Source organism: Schistocerca cancellata, chromosome 2 (assembly GCF_023864275.1).
Source record: "Schistocerca cancellata isolate TAMUIC-IGC-003103 chromosome 2, iqSchCanc2.1, whole genome shotgun sequence".
Lineage (NCBI taxonomy): Eukaryota > Metazoa > Arthropoda > Insecta > Orthoptera > Acrididae > Schistocerca > Schistocerca cancellata.
Window position 1 is genome coordinate 787,353,390 of NC_064627.1, and position 24,146 is coordinate 787,377,535.

General features: G+C 42.1%; 1 protein-coding gene across 1 annotated transcript in view; it reads right to left on the reverse strand.

Moving 5' to 3' along the window:
• The window catches only part of LOC126162645 (ATP-binding cassette sub-family C member 4-like), a 335,428-nt gene extending 326,686 nt beyond the window's left edge, over window positions 1-8,742 (reverse strand). The window contains exon 1 of the mRNA XM_049919282.1: window positions 8,635-8,742. The gene's annotated coding sequence lies outside the window, so the exon portion shown is untranslated. The remainder of the gene's footprint in view (window positions 1-8,634) is intronic.
• Between the last annotated feature and the right edge of the window lie 15,404 nt (window positions 8,743-24,146).

Consider the following 24,146-nt stretch of genomic DNA (forward strand, 5'->3'; position numbering starts at 1 on the left):
GAATCACTTAACGAGCAATGTTTCGCATAGCGAGTCTGTTCAATGTCACTTTTTTTTAGTCTTCGGTACCATTTCTAAATCCACCTTCTGACCTAGACAGAACCTCTTCAGATGTAATGACTGGGCGGTAAGTCACTTTCTGTTCTTTGACGTTGCGAGTAGAAGCTCCGAGAAATGACAGTGCCACCGGTAATGTAGTTTTCAGTTTTTAGTAAGCGAATCCTCGCTCTGAAATTGTTGTCTCCGGTATCTCCATTCCGATCTGCTCGACGATGTTGAAAGTTCTCCGTGACGATGATCTTACCTCTCCAAACTTCAAAAACTCTTGTTAATTCGTGGCCTTGAAATACCTGTTTATGAATGCCATTTCAGATTCATCGTCGTTAACCAACACGAATTCAATATAGGTTCCCATTAACTAGTACAAAGAGAGAGATGTTTCATTCAACTAAATCTTCTGTGTTTACCACACGTTTTGAAATGTAGGCAAAAACTAATGTCTATAGACAACTTTCTTGTAAAGAAAGGGATGTACAGTATTATCCGTTATATTACCATTTTATAAATTGTTTTAGTACTTTTTCGGAATGGAAAGAATTATCCTATTTTCATGTTAATTCTGCAGGAAGTAAGTCTTGCATGACGAGTGTTTCACATTGCAGGTAAAACTCATAAGCGAATTATGCTCTTTAAGTAAGGTCCCACTGTGGAGTCAATTTGTGAAAAAGTAGACCAATTTTCCGAATTTCTCAAAGTTACTTATTGGGTATCGTTCAGTTTGCTATCGATCAGTTCCTGAGAACAGTTTTGAGGTTTTCCGTTTATTGATCGTTACACGGTGTATTTATTATAAAACAATGTTCTATTCAATTCAGAATTAATGTTAAACAAGGATTTGCATAATTTTAATAAAAATTAAACTTCACTATGCTTAGGCCTGAATTTTCGTGGAACCTCTACTATTCTGACACGCACTGGGTTGTTTCATTACTTTCATACGGTTTCAGAAGAAAGACAACATTTCTTTCTAATTAATTACGATGATATTTTCTATATTGTACTGCAAGTTATTGTGCTAGTTTTTCATAAGATTTTTCAACTATTTTATTAAGCACTATCAAAATAACAATGATTCACTTCACGACAATCACTAATAACAACACGGTAGAAATGAAAAAAGAACCTACCGACAAGCAACGTCGATTTTTTAGGAATTCCGATCAAGTCAAAGAGATACGAAAATACAGAGTGTGTGAATTGAAATCTGAGATCAGCCAAGCGTCCCAGATCCGCTCGGTAGAAACTGATGTACTCGTACTTCATACCTTCTTTCGCTGCTACCAGTCCTATCGATCTATTGTTTGGTTCGAAGCACATTTACAGAAATGCATTCTAGTAACCGTGGTGAACTGTGTGTTTGATGTTGGAGCCACTTTAATCACATTTCAGCGTGAGAATCTTTTAAATTCACTTTCACGAATTGTTCTAATTCCGTATTGTTACCACAGCAGATGATAGGCACGAAAAATAAGTTGTCAGTACAGCACAAGACGCTGTCCCCGGACTGCCGTTCCCACCCGGAAGTTAATGTGTTGCTTCCTCCTCTTCCTACAGACCTCTCATAGATGAACTTGTGAATAAAGTCTGCAGTTACCCTCGCCACCTAATTTCGTTCCGCAAACTAGGAAAAGTTCGATAGACATCGCATCACTTCTCATCAATGTCAAATCCTTATTTGAAGAGATCAACAGGCTTAAATTAAATTCATGTTCATGACTACAAATAATTGGCAACGGCCTTGCCGCAGGGATACACCGGTTCCCGTGAGATCACTGAAGTTAAGCGCTGTTGGGCGTGGCCGGCACTTGGATGGGTGACCATCCAGCCGCCATGCGCTGTTGCCATTTTTCGGGGTGCACTCAGCCTCATGATGCCAATTGAGGAGCTACTCGACCGAATGGTAGCGTCTCCAGTCAGAGAAAACCATCATAACGACCAGGAGAGCGGTGTGCTGACCACACGCCCCTCATATCCGCATCCTCAACTGAGGATGACACGGCGGTCTGATGGTCCCGATGGGCCACTTGTGGCCTGAAGACGGAGTGCTTTTGAGTGCACTACAATTAAGTACCATGTCCGACCTTGAGCTACTTTACGATGTGCTTTCCCAAAACCTTGTTACCTCCGTGTAACATTTCTGCCATTGACTGTCACGGAACATACGTTACCGGCCGTGCTGCAGCTTCTTCCTCCTGCGACCAGACCGCCCGATCAAGACTTGGCGACCCTCCCCCCTCCTGCCCCCCCCCCCCCTCACGGCAAACGGTGGTCGCGACCAACAGATTGTAGATTGAAAAACAATGGTGTAAGGCATAACGATGTCACAAATTAATTATTTTTCCCAATCTAAACTGTTGTACGATACTTGTCAAGTGTCCTAATGTTCTTCCTAATGTCAATGTCCTTTCCAAATGTAAAAGTGAGCAATAATACGTCAAAATACAAAGAAATACAACATTTATGTTAAGCGCCACAATATTATTTTCCACACACACACCTATCTGTCAAACTACTCCCTAAAATGTGGTTGTGAATTCTAAAGTAAGAACACCAGTTCTATGCCTACATAGTTACAAAAAGCATGGTAAACAAACAGTTGACATTTTAGCTTAGGCTTAAATGTGCTACGTAGTAAAAATAACCTGACTAGACTTGCAACAGCATAAAACATATGTTGTTTAAAATACTATGCTAAGTAAACATATACACAAACAGGTTGAATTACTGCCAGATATTGGAAGAATGCAATTCATTCCCATTTGAGGCCGACTCCTGGAGTAAGGCACAACACACCCACAAATTATATATTTCCAGATTTACATTGTTCCATTAAGCTTCCTAATTGCTGCGATATTATCCCTATGTCAAATATAGGTGAAGGGTGTTGGTATTTCAATGTCAGATATATTACTGGTCGTTCATAGAATAAACTGACATCCTCTATCTTCCTTATTTAGTTTTCAGTGATTCTTTACAGTAGCAAGTACCTTTTAATCGGAGGGGGACAAGCAGCTTTACTATAAGATAAAATTATCATGGAGTGGTTATAATGTTTGCATGACTCTGAAAGCAAAGAAACCCTCGTTTTTTACCTATATGAACGTTCATTACTACTGTTCATTACGCTTTTTCATATAAGTGTCATGTAGTTTCCTTTACATAACAACAGAAGGTGAAAATGATCTGAAGTGCCAGGTGAGTTTTCATTGTCTGTTGTCACTGTCAACTTCAAAAAATTTAAAGTTGTCCTTCAGCAGATCAAGTTTCATGCTTATTTCATAACACCTCATGGAACATTACGTGACAAGTTAGCTTCTCCACATACAAGGAATGGTTGAAGGTATTATCGGTCGTGTTTTTTTATTGATGATTTGTGCCAGATAAAATGGTTAATTCTGAAGCTCTGTTGTATCTATTAAGAAATAATGTTCAGCGGCATGGGTCTAGTGATTTCTAAAGAGATTTTTATAGCATTATATAAGTATTAGTAAATTCATGATAATTAGTTTTTGACTGATAACAGATGCGTCATCTTGGACTTGGCTCTTGCTTGTTTCAGATGAGAGAATAAAATGGTATACCTACATTTTGTACCACTGCATTTGCAAGTAAGGTCCTGTCTCAACACGAAGGAGGATATTCAGCCACAGAGCAGGAAGCTGTTGCTGTAGAATAGACATTCTGTATGTTTCATAACTATTTAGCAGGGACCCATAAGAAAGTATATTGCGACCATCATGCTCTGAGTTTCTTAATGATACGTAAACTTATGCAACCACAGTTAGCTAGATGGGCTTTAGTTATTCAAGAGTAAGACTTTGAGATGATCCACTTAAAAGGGAAAGAAAACATAATAGCAGATTCCCTCTCTAGACTGCCTGAAGACTTGGACGAAACACATGAAATAAATGATAAGTTGACCAATCTAAGAGTGTTATTGATAAAAGATTAAACCCGCCAGAAATATTAGTTACATTTTGGAATAATATGGCCAGGTTACAGAGCACTGTTTCTAGGTGACGTGTAGGTTGATAACAAGCACAACAAGGAACGAATCAAAAATTATCTGAGCATTACACCATTGTCATTGACGTTCTGTTCTACTGCAACAATCCACACTCAGACCACTGGTCTGACTGTGAGGATAATTTAACATGGTAACCCACTATGCATGGGGACACTGGTGTCATAAAATGTGCACACGAAATAGACTCATATTGCTACTTTCCTAAACTGTACAAGAAAGTGCAGACTTTACTAAAACCTTCTGGTATCTGTCAGAAGGCTAAGCCTCCGATCGCTGTTGCAAGTGTGAATTATACACAATTGAATATTAGAACCCATCGCAACAGATGTTCAAATGTTCAAATGTGTGTGAATTCCGAAGTAACCAAACTGCTGAGGTCGTCGGTCCCAACACTTACACACTACTGAAACTAACTTATGCTAAGAACAAAACACGCACACACACACACACACACACACACACACACACACGCACACACACACACACATACCCGAGGGAGGACTCGAACCTCTTGCGGGAGGGCAACAGATGTGTATGGATTCTTGTCCAAGGCACTGCAAACGTTTAAGAATGTGACAGCATGATTTACTTTCATAATAACTTAAAATGTATGCTATCAAAAGTGTTACCAGTATCACTATAATTCGAAGGCTATTAGATGACCACATTTCCCACAATGAGGAAACCATTGCCCTACTCTGACAGTGCCTCGAACTTTACCTGCTATCGTTGGGCGAAGTTGCTTAGAAAACCATGTGATCAGGCAAATTTCGGTAAAATAGTGCCACCAATTAAATACAGACAACTGAGTCATATTGCATCACGTGTATGGACGTCAGATGAGAGCTTGATAGATGGGTAAAACAATGATTCATCATTCCAGCGTGACAGATGTGGGCTTCCGATCGAGCAAACCTGTTAGTTCCAAGTGATAATGGCTGTAGCCGAAAGGTGTCAGCGTTATACAGACTGGGAAATCCTAAGCAATAAAAAACAATGTGATTTAAAAATAAGACTTTATTTTTTTTAATATTATGTCTTTTATTAATTACTGCTAATTTAATATGTTCACTTTTAGTGTGAGTGAAAGTGCGAATGCGAGGTAACACGATAAGTGAATACTTTTACGTCTATTAAAGTTGTGTGTGAAATTATCATATGGAGTATATATTTACAATGAGAGTGAGTCATACCCTCAAGGGAAGTTTTGTAAAGCGATATTAGCTAGTTTATGGTACTGAGAAACAAGAAACATTTTACGATAATTCAGTTATTTAAAGAGCGACTTATTTTGATATTGTGGGTTTCTAAAGTTCTTCATTTTATAAACTGCTCTGAAAAGACGTTGTGATTAGTTCATAGTAAATCACATAGGACAGTATGGGTTTATACCGATAGATCATTAGCTATGATGTATATCAGACAGTCAGTGGAAAGTGTTATGTAGACTAAGGAATTCGTTTGTGAAGTCTACTTTACGTTTGGAGATCAGAATTCGTCATGTTCGGACGCGTGTACTAGGCACTCAGAAAAGATGTAGTACTTTTGTGGAATTAACAGCTAAATTTGACCGTGGAGAGCAGTAAAATTATCGCTAACGAGCGGAATAGGCAAACACGTGAAATTCCCAATAAACTGTGACTTTTGAATGTGCTAAAATCTGTGTGGCATATTAAACAAATCAGTACCGAGAACTAAATGATCTTGGGATCAAGCTGTGGAATATTTGGACGAGCACTCAGTTACAGGTAACACGTTTTGTAATATTTTGGCAAAATGTTCGGTTAGTTACCATCCGCCGGCTATAATAAGTGACTGTATTTGCGTGTGAATGTCAAAACTGTAACTTCTGATTAGCACGGAGTTGGCGGTGTTTTGAGCAAAAGGAATTGCAAAATGTCGACTTTTTCGCTCAAAACTGTCTATCCTTTAATAGCTCAGTTAATCTGATATTAGAAAATTTGTTGCACGCTTTAGACACAATTAGTGTGACTGGGGCCTTCAACAGCTTGCTCAGTGGGACAAAACCGGTTTGTTTTTAACAGGGAAAGTGTGTGAGCTGCTGCAGAAGAAGAAATCGCCAAGAGGTTGGTGGACAATTCCCTGTAGGATGAACATAAAACCGCAGTGTCACACAATGATGTGGAAATATTTAATTTCAAGGTCCATTGTGCTTGGAAAGTGTGGTTCAACAGTCAACCTGTGGTCATCAACAAGTGCTGTTTTGCTTATACATTTTATCAGTACAGCCAATATGCAGAAGATTTGTATTTGTATTAAATTTTATAAAACAGTTACTTTACAACAGTAGTTATGTGTGGTTTGTGCTCGAAATCTTTTATATTTTTAGAAATAATACAATTTTATTTTGATGCGAAGTTTGAGTTTTCGTTTATGATTGGAGATCTGTAGTTGTACTTGCACATTAAGATGAAACCTCCAAGTGTTTTACATTCTACAACTTTATTTTTTATGAGAAATGATTTCATTTTGGTGAAAAACAATTCGTTTTCAAGATGTCGGCCTTTCGTCTCATCCTTGTCCTACCGTTATCATTGGCTGTTTTCATCTCCTTTTCGTTCCAAAAACAAACGACTTTGGTCGTATAGTGATTAAAGTAAACCATGAAATTACTCTGCTGATGCGGCATCGAAAATATGCAGTTTAAGTGTTACATTGAAAAACAAAAGACAAAACACCATCTTTCTGACTACCTAATATCTTTTATCTTTCGGCTGTGTAGCATGTACGCGAGTGCGTGTGTGTGTGTGTGCGTGTGTGTGTGTGTGTGTGTGAGAGAGACAGAGAGAAAGAGAGAGAGAGAGAGTTTGTTTCTACATTGTTTATTTTGATTAGATATTAGTATTATTTAGGTGCTGACTGTAGAAATTACAGCCTCTAAACGTTTTAGAGTTCTTACACATCACAGTTCTGGTTGGTAATTATTGCAAAGTGCATGTTGCACATATTTCTAGTTCAAATGTAAAATAAAAACCAATATGAGGCCGATAATAGCACATTATATTTTACAGTGTGAAACGTGATGCATTATCTTTGTTCCCTCCCTCCTCAAAGGTGATTACTAATAATATGGAAAATCACTGAAAAATTAAAAAGAAAAATTTTATGAACCGCCAATAACGTAACTCAGATTGAAATGCCAACCTTCTGTACGTATATTTTCGACTTGTAGATACTATTACAACACTTAACAGGCATCATAGAACAATTTAGATGTGGAAACATTTCATTTGAATGTGTATTGTACGTGACTTCAAGAGTGCGTTTGTGTGTGTGTGTGTGTGTGTAAAACAACAATGTGACACTTGATGTAAACCTTGTATTTTTATTACTGATGTATTTTTGCAGACATTTTAGTTGCTAGTTACACAAATATTTATTTATTTAAGACGACCGGTTTCGGCAGGCTTTGCTCTCATCTTCAGATTTGTAACAAACTGAGTATACATGGAATACTTCTCATAAGATTAGTTAAAAGGCAATATTTGAGATTAAAATTTTAGTTTGATATTACAAAAAACGGAACTGGAAATACACATTTACTAACCTTAAAAAAGATTTTTTATGAAATGTGTTCGTTTTACTTGTACGTCACGCCAATTTGTCATGTGGATTAAAATCAGCACATTATGCAAGGTATATCATAACTAAAATATTTAAGAACGTATATATATATATATATATATATATATATATATATATATATATATATATACTAGCACATCTGTTGACATAAACTGGACGTGGAGCCGGTATATGTATATATGTATACATATGGCCATTTTCACACGTTATTTTATTTTTTTAAATATTTTCGTTATGACAAACCATTTGTAATGTGCTGATTTTTATTTTTATCCACATGAGAACGTGCTTGTTATGAGGTCCAATATAAAATAAACACGTTCCATAGCAAAAAGCCTTTTTAGGATGCGTAAATGTGCAGCTACAGTTCCGTTTTTTTGCAATTTCAACTTAAACTTTTATCTCAAATATTACGTTTTAACTAATGTTCAAAAATGGTTCAAATGGCTCTGAACACTATGGACTTAACATCTGTGGTCATCAGTCCCCTAGAACTTAGAACTACTTAAACTAACTAACCTAAGGACATCACACACATCCATGCCCGAGGCAGGATTCGAACCTGTGACCGTAGCGGACACGCGGTTCCAGACTGAAGCGCCTAGAACCACACGGCCACACCGGCCGGCTTAACTAATGTTGTGAGACATATTCCATATATATATGCCCTTTGTTATAGAACTGAAGATGACAGCGAAGCCTGTCGAAACCGCTTGTCTTATATTAATAGGTATTTATACGATCCATGCTCTTGAATATTTTCAGAAAGTAAACGAGATCGCTCCTACGGTCTTCTCAAAATGAGTAAGTTCAATCAGACACTTTAGATTTGAAAAGAACATTGTCACACTTGACATGCATCACACAACAATTTGGATTGAAAATATTAATTTGACTGTATTTTAGTTGTGTAAATACTGAAAAATAAAACTTTTACTTACTTTTTTAGGTAAATGAGTTAAAACATGGCGCAAAAAATTCAGATCATTCAGATACTTTTAAGCAGAGAGATGACTGCTCTGTGGTCCTATTGTGATGTCATAGTAATGCCCACTAAGATACTACGGTGTGACTGGCTGCATTAATACTGTACAGGTATTGCCTGGAGAGAGGATAGGGAGGAGCGAAGGGGATGGGTGAAGGGGACAAGGAGGAACGTGTCCTGTCACGTGATGATAGTGACACCTTACATAAGCGGGGCATGTTTCTCCACGTGGTAAGTAAGGGTGGCGTAGCTGCTGTTATCTTGGATTTATGTATTTTCTATCATCGCCAGTAAGTGTAGCGCTGTGACAGCAGCAACGATTAGCGGCAGGAACTTGAAGTATGGCCAAGGAAGTAGGTAGTCATACTACGAACGGAATAGCCTGGTAATGGTGTAAAACAGTCTCTGCCAGTGATTGTGTTTCAAATAAGGTGTTCTTAAGTGTAAATTACAAAATGATAAGTGGAAGGAATGCTCATTTAGATAGGTCAATGTAAGAAATGTTCCTCTTTACGTGTACTTACAAAAGTAGCTTATTTACATAGTCTAACAGAAAAATTGAAGGACCCATAAGACAATGTCGGACATCAATGCAATGTCATACTGGTACGCACTATCGACGGATACGTAAATGATCAGCGAAGCAATTTTTTGTGACAAGTAGAGGGGCCAACATAATGCATTAGCGTTTTTCGTGTTTAGTGTTATTATTAGGTCTTTTATGACGTATAAAGGGCGTGACCAGTGTCAGTTGTAGAGTGGTTGCAACATAGCTCACAGATATTCCTCGTACTGGTATCAGGCAGCCATATAAACATCCAATAGCCTTTTAAAGGAGCCTCTTTCTGGGTCTCCATTTCACCTTCTGGTTGAATCGTGGAATATCAGGATTTATGTTGCATACGGATGTTACAGTTACCCGATGTTGGACTGCGTGGGAACGTGAGGGCGGGCTGCTAGTCAAGATTCTGGTAGATCTCGTCTGATCATCAGAAGTGAAGATTGCCATATTGTGCACCAAGCACATCGTTGTGCAAGAATTGGACTACAGATATCCTCGTTGACGCTTGGAACTCGGTGGTCCTTGGAAATGGTACCCCCTGTCGTCTTATCGAAGAGTGCGGACGAGCGGAAGGGATGGGGGGGGGGGGGTCAGGGCACTCTTGCCCTTTGGATTGTGAAATCGCCTCTAAATCACGGAAGGATCAGCAATGATCAACGGCATGAGGACGCAGAAGGCTATGTGTATCCACGGGATATGTGGCCTGCAATTGAAAAAGTGTCATGATGATCGATAAAGACTCCAGATTAATCCCCCACTCAGATCTCCGGGAGGGGACTGCCAAGGGGGAGATGATCATGAGAAAAACACGGAATAACCAACGCAGGAATAACAAACATCGTATCAATCGGAGCATGGAATTTCAGAAATTTGAACGTTGTAGGAATGCTAGAAAATCTAAAAAGGAACATGCAAACGCTGAATCTAGATATAGTGGGAGCCAGTGGAGTGAAACGGAAAGGAAATGAGGATCTGTAATCAGATGAATATAGCGTGATATCAACAGCAGCAAAAAATGGTACAACGGGAGCTGGATTCGTTATGAATAGGAATTCGGGCAGAGGGTGAGCTATTGTGAATAGATTAGTGATAGGGTTTTCTCGTCAAAGTCGACATCATACGAATGCTGTAAACGATAATTCAGTTATACATGCCAACATCGCATGCAGAAGATGAAGAGATGAAGAGGATACTGAACTGGTAATTCAGTATGTAAAGAGAGATGAAATCTAATAATCATACGGGATTGGAATGACGTAGTGGGGGAAGTAATACGAGAATGAGTTACGGGAGAATATGGGATTGGCAGTAGGAAAGAGAGAAGAGAAAGACTAACTGAATTCAGCAATAAATTTAAGATGACAACAGCGAATACATTATTCAAAATCACAAGATACGGAGGTATATTTGAGAGAGGGAAGATGCCAGCTGGATCACATCATCAATGATAAATTCCAAACTCAGGTATTGGATTGCAAAGCATACTCACCAGTATTTATAGACTCGGATCACAATTTAATAATTATGAAGGCAAGACTAAAGCTTTAGAGAACCTTCTGGAAAACCGATGTGGGAAGTAGTAGGATATTGCGGTAATGAGGAATGATAAGATGCGTTCGAAGTTCTCTAAGGAAGCGATAAAGAAAATCACAGTAAGTAATTCAGTTGAAAAGTGATGGACATCTCTAAAAAGCACAAGCACTGAAGTTGAATAGGCAAACATAGGTAAAATGAAAGTAACTACGAAGAAACTTTGGGTGACCGAGGAAGCACTTCAAGTGGTGGACGAAAAAAGGGAGTGCAAAAACGTTTAGAGAAAGCCTACAATATGACAGTGTAAGTCACTTAAAAATAAAATAAAAAAGGGCAGGAAAACCATGACAATGGCTGCAAGAAAAGTGCGCAGAATCAAGAAGAAAATGGTCGTCGTAAGGACTGATTCAGCACACAGAAAAATCAAAACAATCTTCAGTGAAATTAAATGCAAGGGAATCAACCATAAGAGGCCAATAGCAATTCCACTGTTAAACGCACAGGAGAGAGCGAATAGGTGGAAAGAGTCACTAACGCCTCTTCGAGTTGGAGGGACTGTCTGAAGTAGTGATAGAAGCAGAAATGGGAATCGATAGGGAAGATATAGGGGATTTATTATTACAGTCAAACTTTAGCAAATCTTTGGAAAACTTGCGACAAAATAAGGCATAAGCAATAGATAAAATTCCTTTGGAAGTTGGTGTGAGGGGTCTATAAGACTGAGACTGGGGACATAACACCAGACGTTCGTAAAGTATCATCCGCTCAATACTAAAAATAGCAAAGGCACATAAGTACGAAAACTATCAGCTTTACACCTCATGCATCCAAGTAACTGACAAGAATAATATACAGAAGAATGGAAAAGAATACTGAGGTTCTGTTAGATGATGGTTGAGCTTTCGGAAAGGTAAATACGTGGGAGACAGCTCTGACGTTGCGACTGATAATGGAAACAAGACTTAAGAAAAATCACGATTCGTTCATGGCTTTGTCGGTCTAGAAAAGTTCGACAATGCAAGTAAAATGGTGCAAGATGTTCGAAATTCTTAGAACTGTAGGAGTAAGCTGTAATGATATATGGGTAATGTACAAAATGTTCAACAACCATGAGGGAACCATAAGAGTGGAGAACCAAAAACGAAATACCCAGATTAAAATTGGTGCAATTTAGGATGCAGTTCAAATGGTTCAAATGGCTCTGAGCACTACGGGACTTAACATCTGAGGTCATCAGTCGCGTAGAGCTTAGAACTACTTATACCTAACTAACCTAAGGACATCACACACATCCACGCCCGAGGCAGGATTCGAACCTGCGACCGTAGCGTAGGGTGCAGTCTTTCGCCATTAACGTTCAGTCTGTATACCGAAGAAACAATGACGGAAATAAAAGAAAGGTTCAGAAATGGTATTATAATTCCGGGAGAAAGAATACATTGATAAGATTCGCGGATGACAGATAAAAGCGAGGAAGGCGTACGGTACATACTGAGCGGAATAAATGAGCTCAGAATACGGACTGACGGTAAAGGCAAAAATAATGAGCACCCGAAATGATATTAGCGATAAACTTAATATCAGATATGGTTACTACGAAGTGGACGATGTGTAGGAATACTGCTACCTTGATAGCAACACAACACACAAAGGACGAAGCAATGAGGGTATTCCAAGCCGACTGACAGAGGCAAAGTGCCCATTCCTGGCCAGAAAAAGTCTACCAGTATTAAAAATAAGACTTACTTTGAGGAAGAAATTTCTGAGAATATCTACATCTATATCTACATTTATACTCCGCAAGCCACCCAACGGTGTGTGGCGGAGGGCACTTTACGTGCCACTGTCATTACCTCCCTTTCCTGTTCCAGTCGCGTATGGTTCGCGGGAAGAACGACTGTCGGAAAGCCTCCGTGCGCGCTCGAATCTTTCTAATTTTACATTCGTGATCTCCTCGGCAGGTATAAGTAGGGGGAAGCAATATATTCGATACCTCATCCAGAAACACATCCTCTCGAAACCTGGACAGCAAGCTACACCGCGATGCAGAGCGCCTCTCTTGCAGAGTCTGCCACTTGAGTTTGTTAAACATCTCCGTAACGCTATCACGCTTACCAAATAACCCTGTGACGAAACGCGCCGCTCTTCTTTGGATCTTCTCTATCTCCTCTGTCAACCCGACCTGGTACGGATCCCACACTGATGAGCAATACTCAAGTACAGGTCGAACGAGTGTTTTGTAAGCCACCTCCTTTGTTGTGGACTACATTTTCTAAGGACTCTCCCAATGAATCTCAACCTGGTACCCGCCTTACCAACAATTAATTTTATATGATAATTCCACTTCAGGTCGTTCCTTACGCCTACTCCCAGATATTTTACAGAAGTAACTGCTACCAGTGTTTGTTCCGCTATCATATAACCATACAATAAAGGATCCTTATTTCCATGTATTCGCAATACATTACATTTGTCTATGTTAAGGGTCAGTTGCACTCCATGCACCAAGTGCCTGTCCGCTGCAGATCTTCCTGCATTCAGCTGCAATTTTCTAATGCTGCAACTTCTCTGTATACTACAGCATCATCCGCGAAAAGCCGCATGGAACTTCCGACACTATCTTTGGAACAAAGCAATGTACGGTAGTTAATAATTTTGGCAAACTGGAAAAGAAGTGAATCGAAGCGTTTGAGATGTGTTGCTATAGAATGATGTTGAAAACTTTGTGGACTGATAAGAAAAGAAAAGAAAAGAAAAGATGAGGTTCCCCGGAGAATAGGCGAAGAAGGGAACATATGGAAATACTAACAAGAAGAATGGACAGGTCGATAGGATATCTCTTACGACATCAGGGAATATTTCCATAGTAGCAGAGGGAGCTGCAGCGAGTTAATACTATAGGGAGAGACAGCGATACGAACAATAATAGAGGATCAAGGGTGCAAATGCTACTGTCAGATGAAGGTGTTGGCACAAGAGACAAATTCGTAGTAGGCCACATCAAATCAGTTAGAATACTGATGACTGGAGTATCTGAAGAATCGTGTTTCTATCACCGGACTAACAATCCCAGATCAAACAGCGCAGCGAGGAAACTTGCGCTCCGTAACACCAGTAACTTTATACATCTCGTTCACTTTTCGTACTGAGTTTTGAACACAGAAAAATGGGCTCTTGTTTGAACTTCTTGGAAAGAGTAACATTTCCTACGTTTACCTGTCTAAATATGTATCCCTTTCAAAACACACTGCATGCATTCCGAAAATCCTGATGTGCTCCTAGGAACCTGTAGTATTATCAGAAGTATGTATTGCTTTCTCTGTCCATTTGATATCGACACCATCATGTTTGACTAAGCCGACAGCCAGATCTACAGCCACCTTCTGTTTGTTTTTACGAGTCCGGTATGTATCGTTAGAAAAAGAACATATCGGAAACTCTATACGACTGAGGTGGTGTCACTATTGTATTGCAGTTCAGGTTTTTGAGACAGGATGGCAGAATTTCACAGTAGCAAGTGTTCAGTATGCTTCCTCGTGCTGGTTCAACAAACAGTCTCTGTAGCTTTGTTTATTCGATTCCCTGCATAACATTTTCATACCAATCTTTTTGAAGTCATTGTTGGATTATTTCGTAATTATGGAAATTAAGCTGTTTACATGAGTAACGTAGAAATAGATATCTTCAGAGTAGTGAATCAACTTAAATCACTTAACAAAAGCAAGTGTTCCGGTCCAGATTGTATACCAGTTACGTTCTTTTCAGAGTATGCTGATACATCCATACTTAACAATCATATACAACCGTTCGCTCGACGAACGATCTCTACCCAACGACTGGGAAGTTGCACAGGTCACACTAATATTCAAGAAGGTAGTAGGAGTAATCGTCTAAAATAAAAGGCCCATATCATTGACGTCGATACGCCGCAGGATTTTGGAAAATATATTATGTTCTAACATTACGAATTACCTCGAAGAAAAAGGTCCATTGACAGACAATCAACACGGATTTAGAAAACATCATTCTTGTGTCACACAACTAGCTCCTTACTCGCACGAAGTGTTAAATGCTATTGACAAGGGATTTCAAATTGATTCCGAATTTCTGGATTTCCGGAAGACTTTTCACACTGTACCACGCGAGTGGCTCATATTGAAATTGCGTGCTTATGGAATATCGTCTCAGTTATGTGACTGGATTCGTGATTTCCTGTCAGAGAGGTCACAGTTCGTAGTAACTGACGGAAAGTCATCGAGTAAAGCAGAAGTAATTTCCAGCGTTCCCCAAGGCAGTGTTATAGGCCCTTTGCTGATCCTTATCCATATAAACGATTTGGGAGACAATCTGAGCAGCCGTCTTCGGTTGTTTGCAGATGACGCTGTCGTTTATCGACTAATAAAGTCATCAGAAGATCAAAACAAATTGCAAAACAATTTAGAAAGATATCCGGATGGTGCTAAAATTGGCAATTGACCGTAAATAACGAAAAGTGTGAGGTCATCCACATGAGTGCTAAAAGGAATCCGTTAAACTTCGGTAACACGATAAATCTGTCAAATCTAAAGGCCGTAAATTCAACTAAATATCTAGGAATTACAATTAAGAACAACTTAAATTGGAAGGAACACTTAGAAAATGTTGTGCGGAAGGGTAACCAAAGGCTGCGTTTTATTGGCAGGACACAGAAAATGTAACAGATATACTAAAGAGACTGCCTACACTATGCTGGTCCGTCCTCTTGTAGAATACCGCTGCGTGGTGTGGGATACTTAACGGATATGATTGACGGAGTACACCGAAAAAGCTAAAATAAGGGTAGCAGGTTTTGTATTATCGGAAAATGGGAAGAGTCACTGAACTGATCAGCATTTGAGGTGGATAAATTAAAACAAAGGCGCTTTTCGCTGCGGCGGAATATTCTCGTGAAATTCCGATCACCAACTTTCTCCTCCGGATGCGAAAATATTTTGTTGACGTCGACCAACGTAGGGAGAAACGATCACCATAATAAAATAAGGGAAATCAGAGCTCGCACGGAAAGATATAGGTGTTCGTTTTTTCCGCGCGCTATACGAGATTGGAATAAAAAAAAAAGGTTCAAATGGCTCTGAGCACTATGGGACTTAACATCTATGGTCATCAGTCCCCTAGAACTTAGAACTACTTAAACCTAACTAACCTAAGGACAGCACACAACACCCAGTCATCATGAGGCAGAGAAAATCTCTGACCCCGCCGGGAATCGAACCCGGGAGCCCGGGCGTGGGAAGCAAGAACGCTACCGCACGACCACGAGCTGCGGACCGAGATTGGAATAACAGAGAATTGTGAAAGTAGTTCGATGAACCCTCTGCCAGGCACTTGGATGTGATTTGCAGAGTACCCATGTAGATGTAGAGGTAGAGGGCCTGTGGGTAAAAATCGACAAACAATGAATCAGCCGCACAATCTCACACACAGATTTCTCATGGAACTAATTAAGTTCCGAGTGAAAGCCATGGAATAAATGTCTCTCCATTGTCCCAGCACGTTAGAACTGTTGCTTTTTCTGTGACGTATTTAAGAATTTTTGAAATGGAAATATAAGTAGGGCGGTATCGATCGAGGTGGAGCAGTGGTCAGCTCAACGGAGGACAATGGCTCAGATTCTCGTCTAGCCATCCACATCTACACTCACACTCATAAATTAAGGATAATGCTGATACATGGTGAAACAACACTCTGTTGGGCGGTTTGCGGGTTTATATCACCTAGGGGTATGACTATACGATGCATTTGACCTGCGGTCATCGCACGGTGGCGCTGGCAGCAGTCCACATACGCAGAGGTGTGTTGGTGCATGTCAGAGTACGGTGCAGTGCGTAAGTGTGCAGACGTTTTCAGACGTGCTAGTGGTGACTATGTGTTGAAAATGGCTTAAAGAACACATACTGATGACGTTACAATGGGTAGAATACTAGAGCGACTGGAGGCTGGTCAAACACAGCAGGTCGTAACATTTCGCAGCTTGAGAGGATATGTGACGTTATTTCGGTGATTACACAATCAAATCAAACCTACAAAGTACTTGGCATTTTGAGTCCACTTAATACGACGCTCCACCCCCTCTGTCATGGGTGCATTGACTGGTTCTTTTTGGAAGGGTGCCATAGAGCCGTTGTATCCTACCCTGAAGCAATCAGACCCACAACTGTTGTATGAGGTACCTGATTTCCTGGATACTGGACTGGGATGGACCTGACCTCCGAGATGATCCCACACACGTTCTATCGAGGACAAATCTAGGGATCTCTCTGATCAGTTTAGTAACTCAAGATCACACAGAGAGTTCATGTCCACGGGTCGACAAGTATTCCCTGTTGAAAAATGGCACCACTATACTACTACGTGAGAGGTAACACACGAGGATTCAGGACGTCCGTGACGTGCGTTGTGCCAACGCAGCTCCCTCAATCATTACCAGCCGTGACGTGGCTCCTGACACCATGACGCTCGAATTACTATCGCTGCGCCTCTCCAAAACGTTGCAAGAATGGGATCTCTCACCTGATCGCTGCCATATTCGCCGACGATGGTCGGAAATGGTAATGGAGAATCGCGATTCATCCCTAACACAACGGGAGGACTTTCATCAGCAGTCTATGCTTTCTGATTAGAGCACTTCTCCAAACTTACTCGTTTGTGTTATGTTACTAACGGAACACTACGCATAGGTTGGTAATTCCCTAGTATGACTCCAACTAGTAGTGTGGAATGACGCAGAATGTTGCAGGGAGGCCATTACTTTCTCACGGATAGCAGGCGCACATGTGGTGGGGTTACGATGTGATTAGCCCACAGTACGGTGATTCTCCTTTGTACTGGTCCTATATAGTCGACCAGAACCTTGCCGATGAGTATGCCTGTCGTTTCCCATGCAGTCCAACATCGGACCACTGTCAGATTCGAATCAACCGCAAATCTGGATACTGCAGTATTCGACCAAACAACCAAATGGAAACCCACAATGAGGACTCTTTCAAACTGTTTAAGATGCTGCCAACACTGTCCCACACGATAACGCAGCATCTCCTTGTCCGTTACAGTGATCACTGAACATCTGAGGCTGTTCCCGCCCCTTGTAGAGGTGGTACAAAAATATGGAAACACCAAGAAAAATGAGACAGGCGAAATACCCTCAGACTTAAAGAAGAATATAATAATTCCAATCCCAAAGAAAGCAGGTGTTGACAGATGTGAAAATTACCGAACAATCAGTTTAATAAGTCACAGCTGCAAAATACTAACGCGTATTCTCTACAGACGAATGGAAGAACTAGTAGAAGCCGACCTCGGGGAAGATCAGTTTGGATTCCGTAGAAATATTGGAACGTGTGAGGCAATACTGACCCTACGAATTATCTTAGAAGCTAGATTAAGGAAAGGCAAACCTACGTTTCTAGCATTTGTAGACTTAGAGAAAGATTTTGACAATGTTTACTGGAATATTCTCTTTCAAATTCTGAAGGTGGCAGAGGTAAATACAGGGAGCGAAAGGCTATTTACAATTTGTACAGAAAACAGATGGCAGTTATAAGAGTGGAGTGACATGAGAGGGAAGCTGTGGTTGGAAAGGGAGTGAGACAGGGTTTTAGCCTTTCCCCGATGTTATTCAATCTGTATATTGAGCAAGCAGTGAAGGAAACAAAAGAAAAATTCGAAGTAGGTATTAAAATCCATGGAGAAGAAATAAAAACTTTGAGGTTCGCCGATGACATTGTAATTCTGTCAGAGACAGCAAAGGACTTGGAAGAGCAGCTGAACGGAATGGATAGTGTGTTGAAAGGAGGATATAAGATGAACGTCAACAGAAGCAAAACGAGGATAATGGAATGTAGCCAAATTAAGCCGGGTGATGCTGAGGGAATTAGATTGGAAAATGAGACACTTAAAGTAGTAAAGGAGTTTTGCTATTTGGGGAGCAAAATAACTGATGATGGTCGAAGTAGAGAGGATATAAAATGTAGATTGGCAATGACAAGGAAAGCGTTTCTGAAGAAGAGAAATTTGTTAACATCGGGTATAGATTTAAGTGTCAGGAAGTCATTTCTGAAAGTATTTGCATGGAGTGTAGCCATGTATGGAAGTGAAACATGGACGATAAATAGTTTGGACAAAAAGAGAATAACAGCTTTCGAAATGTGGTGCTACAGAAGAATGGTGAAGATTAGATGGGTAGATCACATAACCAATGAGGAGGTATTGAATAGGATTGGGGAGAAGAGAAGTTTGTGGCACATCTTCAGTAGAAGAAGGGATCGGATGGTAGGACATGTTCTGAGGCATCAAGGGATTCAAAAGGATGTAGGTTGCAGTAGGTACTGGGAGATGAAGAAGCTTGCACAGGATAGAGTAGCATGGAGAGCTGCATCAAACCAGTCCCAGGACTGAAGACCACAACAACAACAACAACGAAAATTGAATGCTTGGACGTAAATGAAGAAGGTAGCCAAGCTTGCACGTTGCGGTTGCGCTGTTGAATCTGACCATGGGAAGCACCTGTGCAATGTCCGCAGTAAGTAGCAAGTGTCAGTTGTGGTCAAAACAGGGTTCTGTGTAGTTCTGAGTGCATTATGTCGGAGCTAAGTGAAGTCGAAAGTGGGCAAATTGTTGGTGCTGTTATGTTAGCTGTTTCTGTAACTAAGATATCCGAAGTGTTTGGTGTTTCAAGAGGAACCCTACCGAAGATTTCGCATACAGAGGAAGTGAGAAAACATCATCCCCTAAGCCACACTGAGGTCAAAAGAGCCGGCCGGTATGGCCGAGCGGTTCTAGGCGCTTCATTCTGGAACCACGCTGCCGCTACGGTCGCAGGTTCGAATCGTTCCTCGGGCATGGATGTGTGTGATGGCCTTAGGTTAGTTAGGTTTAAGTAGTTCTAAGTTCTAGGGGACTGATGACCTCAGATGTTAAGTCCCGTAGTGCTCAGAGCCATTTGTACCATTTGCGGTCGAAAGTGTGTTGAGTGAGATGACAGTGACTGAAGAGAAGTGTGATAAAAAATAAGAGGACGACAGTTGCAAAACTCGCAGCGGAACTCAATGTCCATTCGGCATACCCTGTCAGAACCTAAACAACAAGAAGGGAGCCCCATTAGCAGGGCGTTGCTCGGCGATCTGGAATTCCAAAACCACTCATCAGAGATGCAAATGCCCGTAAGAGGAAAACGTGGTTCTGAAGCTATACCGTCTCTCACATGGACCAACGGAAGAAAGTCGTTTGGCCGGATGACCCTTGTTTCACAGTGTTTCTTTCTGTCCTATTTTACGGCCAAAGAATGGAACATGGCACCGTTCGGTGACGATGAACGCAGCCATATCGGAGTATTCCATGGGTCTCATAGTTTCTCAGCAAGGTCGCATTAGTGCGAAGTGTTCTAATCCCGTAGATTTTCCCGGCGTGTTATATGATTATGTTCTCCACGGGTATGCTGCCGGATACAATCGTCTTCAATGCACGATATTTCGGCGATCCATCTGGCCGCCACCTTCAGGTGCAATCGCTGAGACAGTTCTGGCGTGATTGTGTCCCAGCGATCACACCTGAAGACGGCGGCCAGATGGATCACCGAAGAATCGTGTATTGAAGACGATTATACCCGGCAGCTTACCCGTGGAGAACGTAAGTGCGAAGTGTTGTATGAGCATTTTCGCTGATCAGATCCATCCCATTTTACAACGTATGTTTCCCAATTATGATGATGTGTTCCAAGACGGCGGGGCCCACGTTCACACAGCTCGTGTCGTCCAGGACTGGTTTGTGAGTTCGAGAAAGAATTTTCGCATTCCCCGGGCCACCACGGCCACCAGAATTCGATATACACTCCTGGAAATTGAAATACGAAAAACCGTGATTTCATTGTCCCAGGAAGGGGAAACTTTATTGACACATTCCTGGGGTCAGATACATCACATGATCACACTGACAGAACCACAGGCACATAGACACAGGCAACAGAGCATGCACAATGTCGGCACTAGTACAGTGTATATCCACCTTTCGCAGCAATGCAGGCTGCTATTCTCCCATGGAGACGATCGTAGAGATGCTGGATGTAGTCCTGTGGAACGGCTTGCCATGCCATTTCCACCTGGCGCCTCAGTTGGACCAGCGTTCGTGCTGGACGTGCAGACCGCGTGAGACGACGCTTCATCCAGTCCCAAACATGCTCAATGGGGGACAGATCCGGAGATCTTGCTGGCCAGGGTAGTTGACTTACACCTTCTAGAGCACGTTGGGTGGCACGGGATACATGCGGACGTGCATTGTCCTGTTGGAACAGCAAGTTCCCTTGCCGGCCTAGGAATGGTAGAACGATGGGTTCGATGACGGTTTGGATGTACCGTGCACTATTCAGTGTCCCCTCGACGATCACCAGTGGTGTACGGCCATTGTAGGAGATCGCTCCCCACACCATGATGCCGGGTGTTGGCCCTTTGTGCCTCGGTCGTATGCAGTCCTGACTGTGGCGCTCACCTGCACGGCGCCAAACACGCATACGACCATCATTGGCACCAAGGCAGAAGCGACTCTCATCGCTGAAGACGACACGTCTCCATTCGTCCATCCATTCACGCCTGTCGCGACACCACTGGAGGCGGGCTGCACGATGTTGGGGGGTGAGCGGAAGACGGCCTAACGGTGTGTGGGACCGTAGCCCAGCTTCATGGAGACGGTTGCGAATGGTCCTCGCCGATACCCCAGGAGCAACAGTGTCCCTAATTTGCTGGGAAGTGGCGGTGCGGTCCCCTACGGCACTGCTTAGGATCCTACGGTCTTGGCGTGCATCCGTGCGTCGCTGCAGTCCGGTCCCAGGTCGACGGGCACGTGCACCTTCCGCCGACCACTGGCGACAACATCGATGTACTGTGGAGACCTCACGCCCCACGTGTTGAGCAATTCGGCGGTACGTCCACCCGGCCTCCCGCATGCCCACTATACGCCCTCGCTCAAAGTCCGTCAACTGCACATACGGTTCACGTCCACGCTGTCGCGGCATGCTACCAGTGTTAAAGACTGTGATGGAGCTCCCTATGCCACGGCAAACTGGCTGACACTGACGGCGGCGGTGCACAAATGCTGCACAGCTAGCGCCATTCGACGGCCAACACCGCGGTTCCTGGTGTGTCCGCTGTGCCGTGCGTGTGATCATTGCTTGTACAGCCCTCTCGCAGTGTCCGGAGCAAGTATGGTGGGTCTGACACACCGGTGTCAATGTGTTTTTTTTCCATTTCCAGGAGTGTATTATTATTTGTAGTCTACTTTGGAGTGACGGATGTGTGATCGCTATCAGTCTCATCATCGCAATCTGAACTTGTCTTTTTCAGGAGGAATGGTGCCAGATTCCTGTGAAAACGGTGCTGGACCTGACTTGTCCATAACGAGACGAATTCTAGCCGCTTTGATTTTCCACGGTTTCACTACACCGTATTAGGAACGGTAATGAATAGTGTTTTTGGTGTCACCATATTTTTTCCACTCCCTGTATATCCAGCAACATGCCTGGTAGCAATACCAATTACAAACAAAATTAATACATTCTGGTGGCCATTCTGCCTGTTAGAGAATTGCAACTCTTAATCAGGTACATACAGGCATATGGTATGTAAGAGTATGAAGTTGCATTGACGTCTCAAGTGTGCATTAGTTTTCTCGTTAGGCATCGTAGTTCATTAAAGTAGTTCAGATGAAAGACGTAGTACGTGAAACTTTTAGACAGATCGAACCGCACCTAGACTGGCCATATTGTCTGTGTCGTGACGCTGCTTTTTCTGAGGCAACCAACAAAGCAAAGGAATGGATGTGATGTTCACACTTTCCAACTTCCGAATATGTGGTTATAACTGAAGCGCCAAAGAAATTGATATACGCATGCGTATTCAAATACAGAGACACGTAAACTGGCAGAATACGGCGCTGCCGTTGGCAAGGCCTATATAAGACAACAAATATCAGGCGCATTTGTTAGACAGGTTACTGCTGCTAAAATCGCACTTTATCAAGATTTAAGTGATTTTCATCGTCGTGTTATAGTCGGGGCACGAGTGATGGGACACAGTGTCTCCGACGTTGCGATGAAGTGGGGATTTTACCGTATTACCATTTCACGAGTGTACCGTGAATATCAAGAATCCGGTAAAACATCAAATATCTGACATCACTGCGGCGGGAAAAGGAAGAGAATCGTTCAATGTGACAGAAGTGCAACCTGAGCAGTAGTAAAGTTAGCTTTGAAAAGCGCGCCGCAGCGCGTAGCGGGAAGCAGTCGCCCTCCGTTTTCTGGCGGTGGCACCATTGTCGCAATTGAAGGCTTCGGTGTCTCCTTCTAGCGGAAAAAGGGGAAAAGTGGGCTGTTCGCGTGGGTTTAAGAGGTGGCTGTATGGGTTCTCATTGAGAGTTGGCAGTCGGGGCATCAAGAAGCGATTTCTCTACCGGTGCTAAAGGGACAGCACGCAGACCGCGGCATCAGCGTAAGCGGCGCGAGCAGCGGCTCCGTGGTATGGGTCGTTACCTGCTCGTCGCGAAAGGAATCTTCCTGAGCGTGGGTCCGCAAGGAACCTAATTTGCAGTTCTGCCGTATGCTGCCGCCCGGCGAGGAGGTTCTGAAAATAGGCGCGCCTTCCTGCGTCCGTTGAAATGGCTGGCAGCGGGCGGCTCGGCAGAGCATTTGGAAGTGCTGCGTTGGTTCAGTCCTGAGAGTCGTAACGCACCAGAAGTTGAGTATTGATTGTTAACAGTTTTTATATAGTTTAATTGAATTCAATTTACTTATTCTTGTTAATTATACCAGCCGTATATTTTGGGGATTTCCCGCCATTTATTCTCGTCTGCCCACCCGCGGGAAGAAGGTAATATTAGAAAGGGTGGTCCGTTTGTCCCCTTTTGAGGACAAAAGGGGGGGGGGGGGGGGAGAGTCAGAGTAAATCTGTTGTTCGGATTGCTTCTTTCCCCTCCCAGCTTACCTACGGGTTTCTTCGACTGTTGTCCTCTGCCATGGCTGTGAAAGTCTAAGGCACCAATGGCTGTACTGTTTAAAATGCAAGGCACTAAGACCTGATCCATTCTCTCGCCTGCCATAACTAATATTACTAGACTCACGTGTAAAAGGTACTCTAAGAAAGAAGAAAAATTCCTTTTGCCTCATCGTAAGAACTAGTCAATTGCATAACGAATTCCTGCTCATCTGGAATCTGTAACTTAGGTAAATTTGTGTTTATGTATATTTGGCTATAATCAAGCAAGATTATTAATGTACGCCGTAGTGGATTTTTTTATATTATTTCTAGTCAGCAAAAACTGTTGTGTGTTCCTCCAATTCAATATCTTTTAAG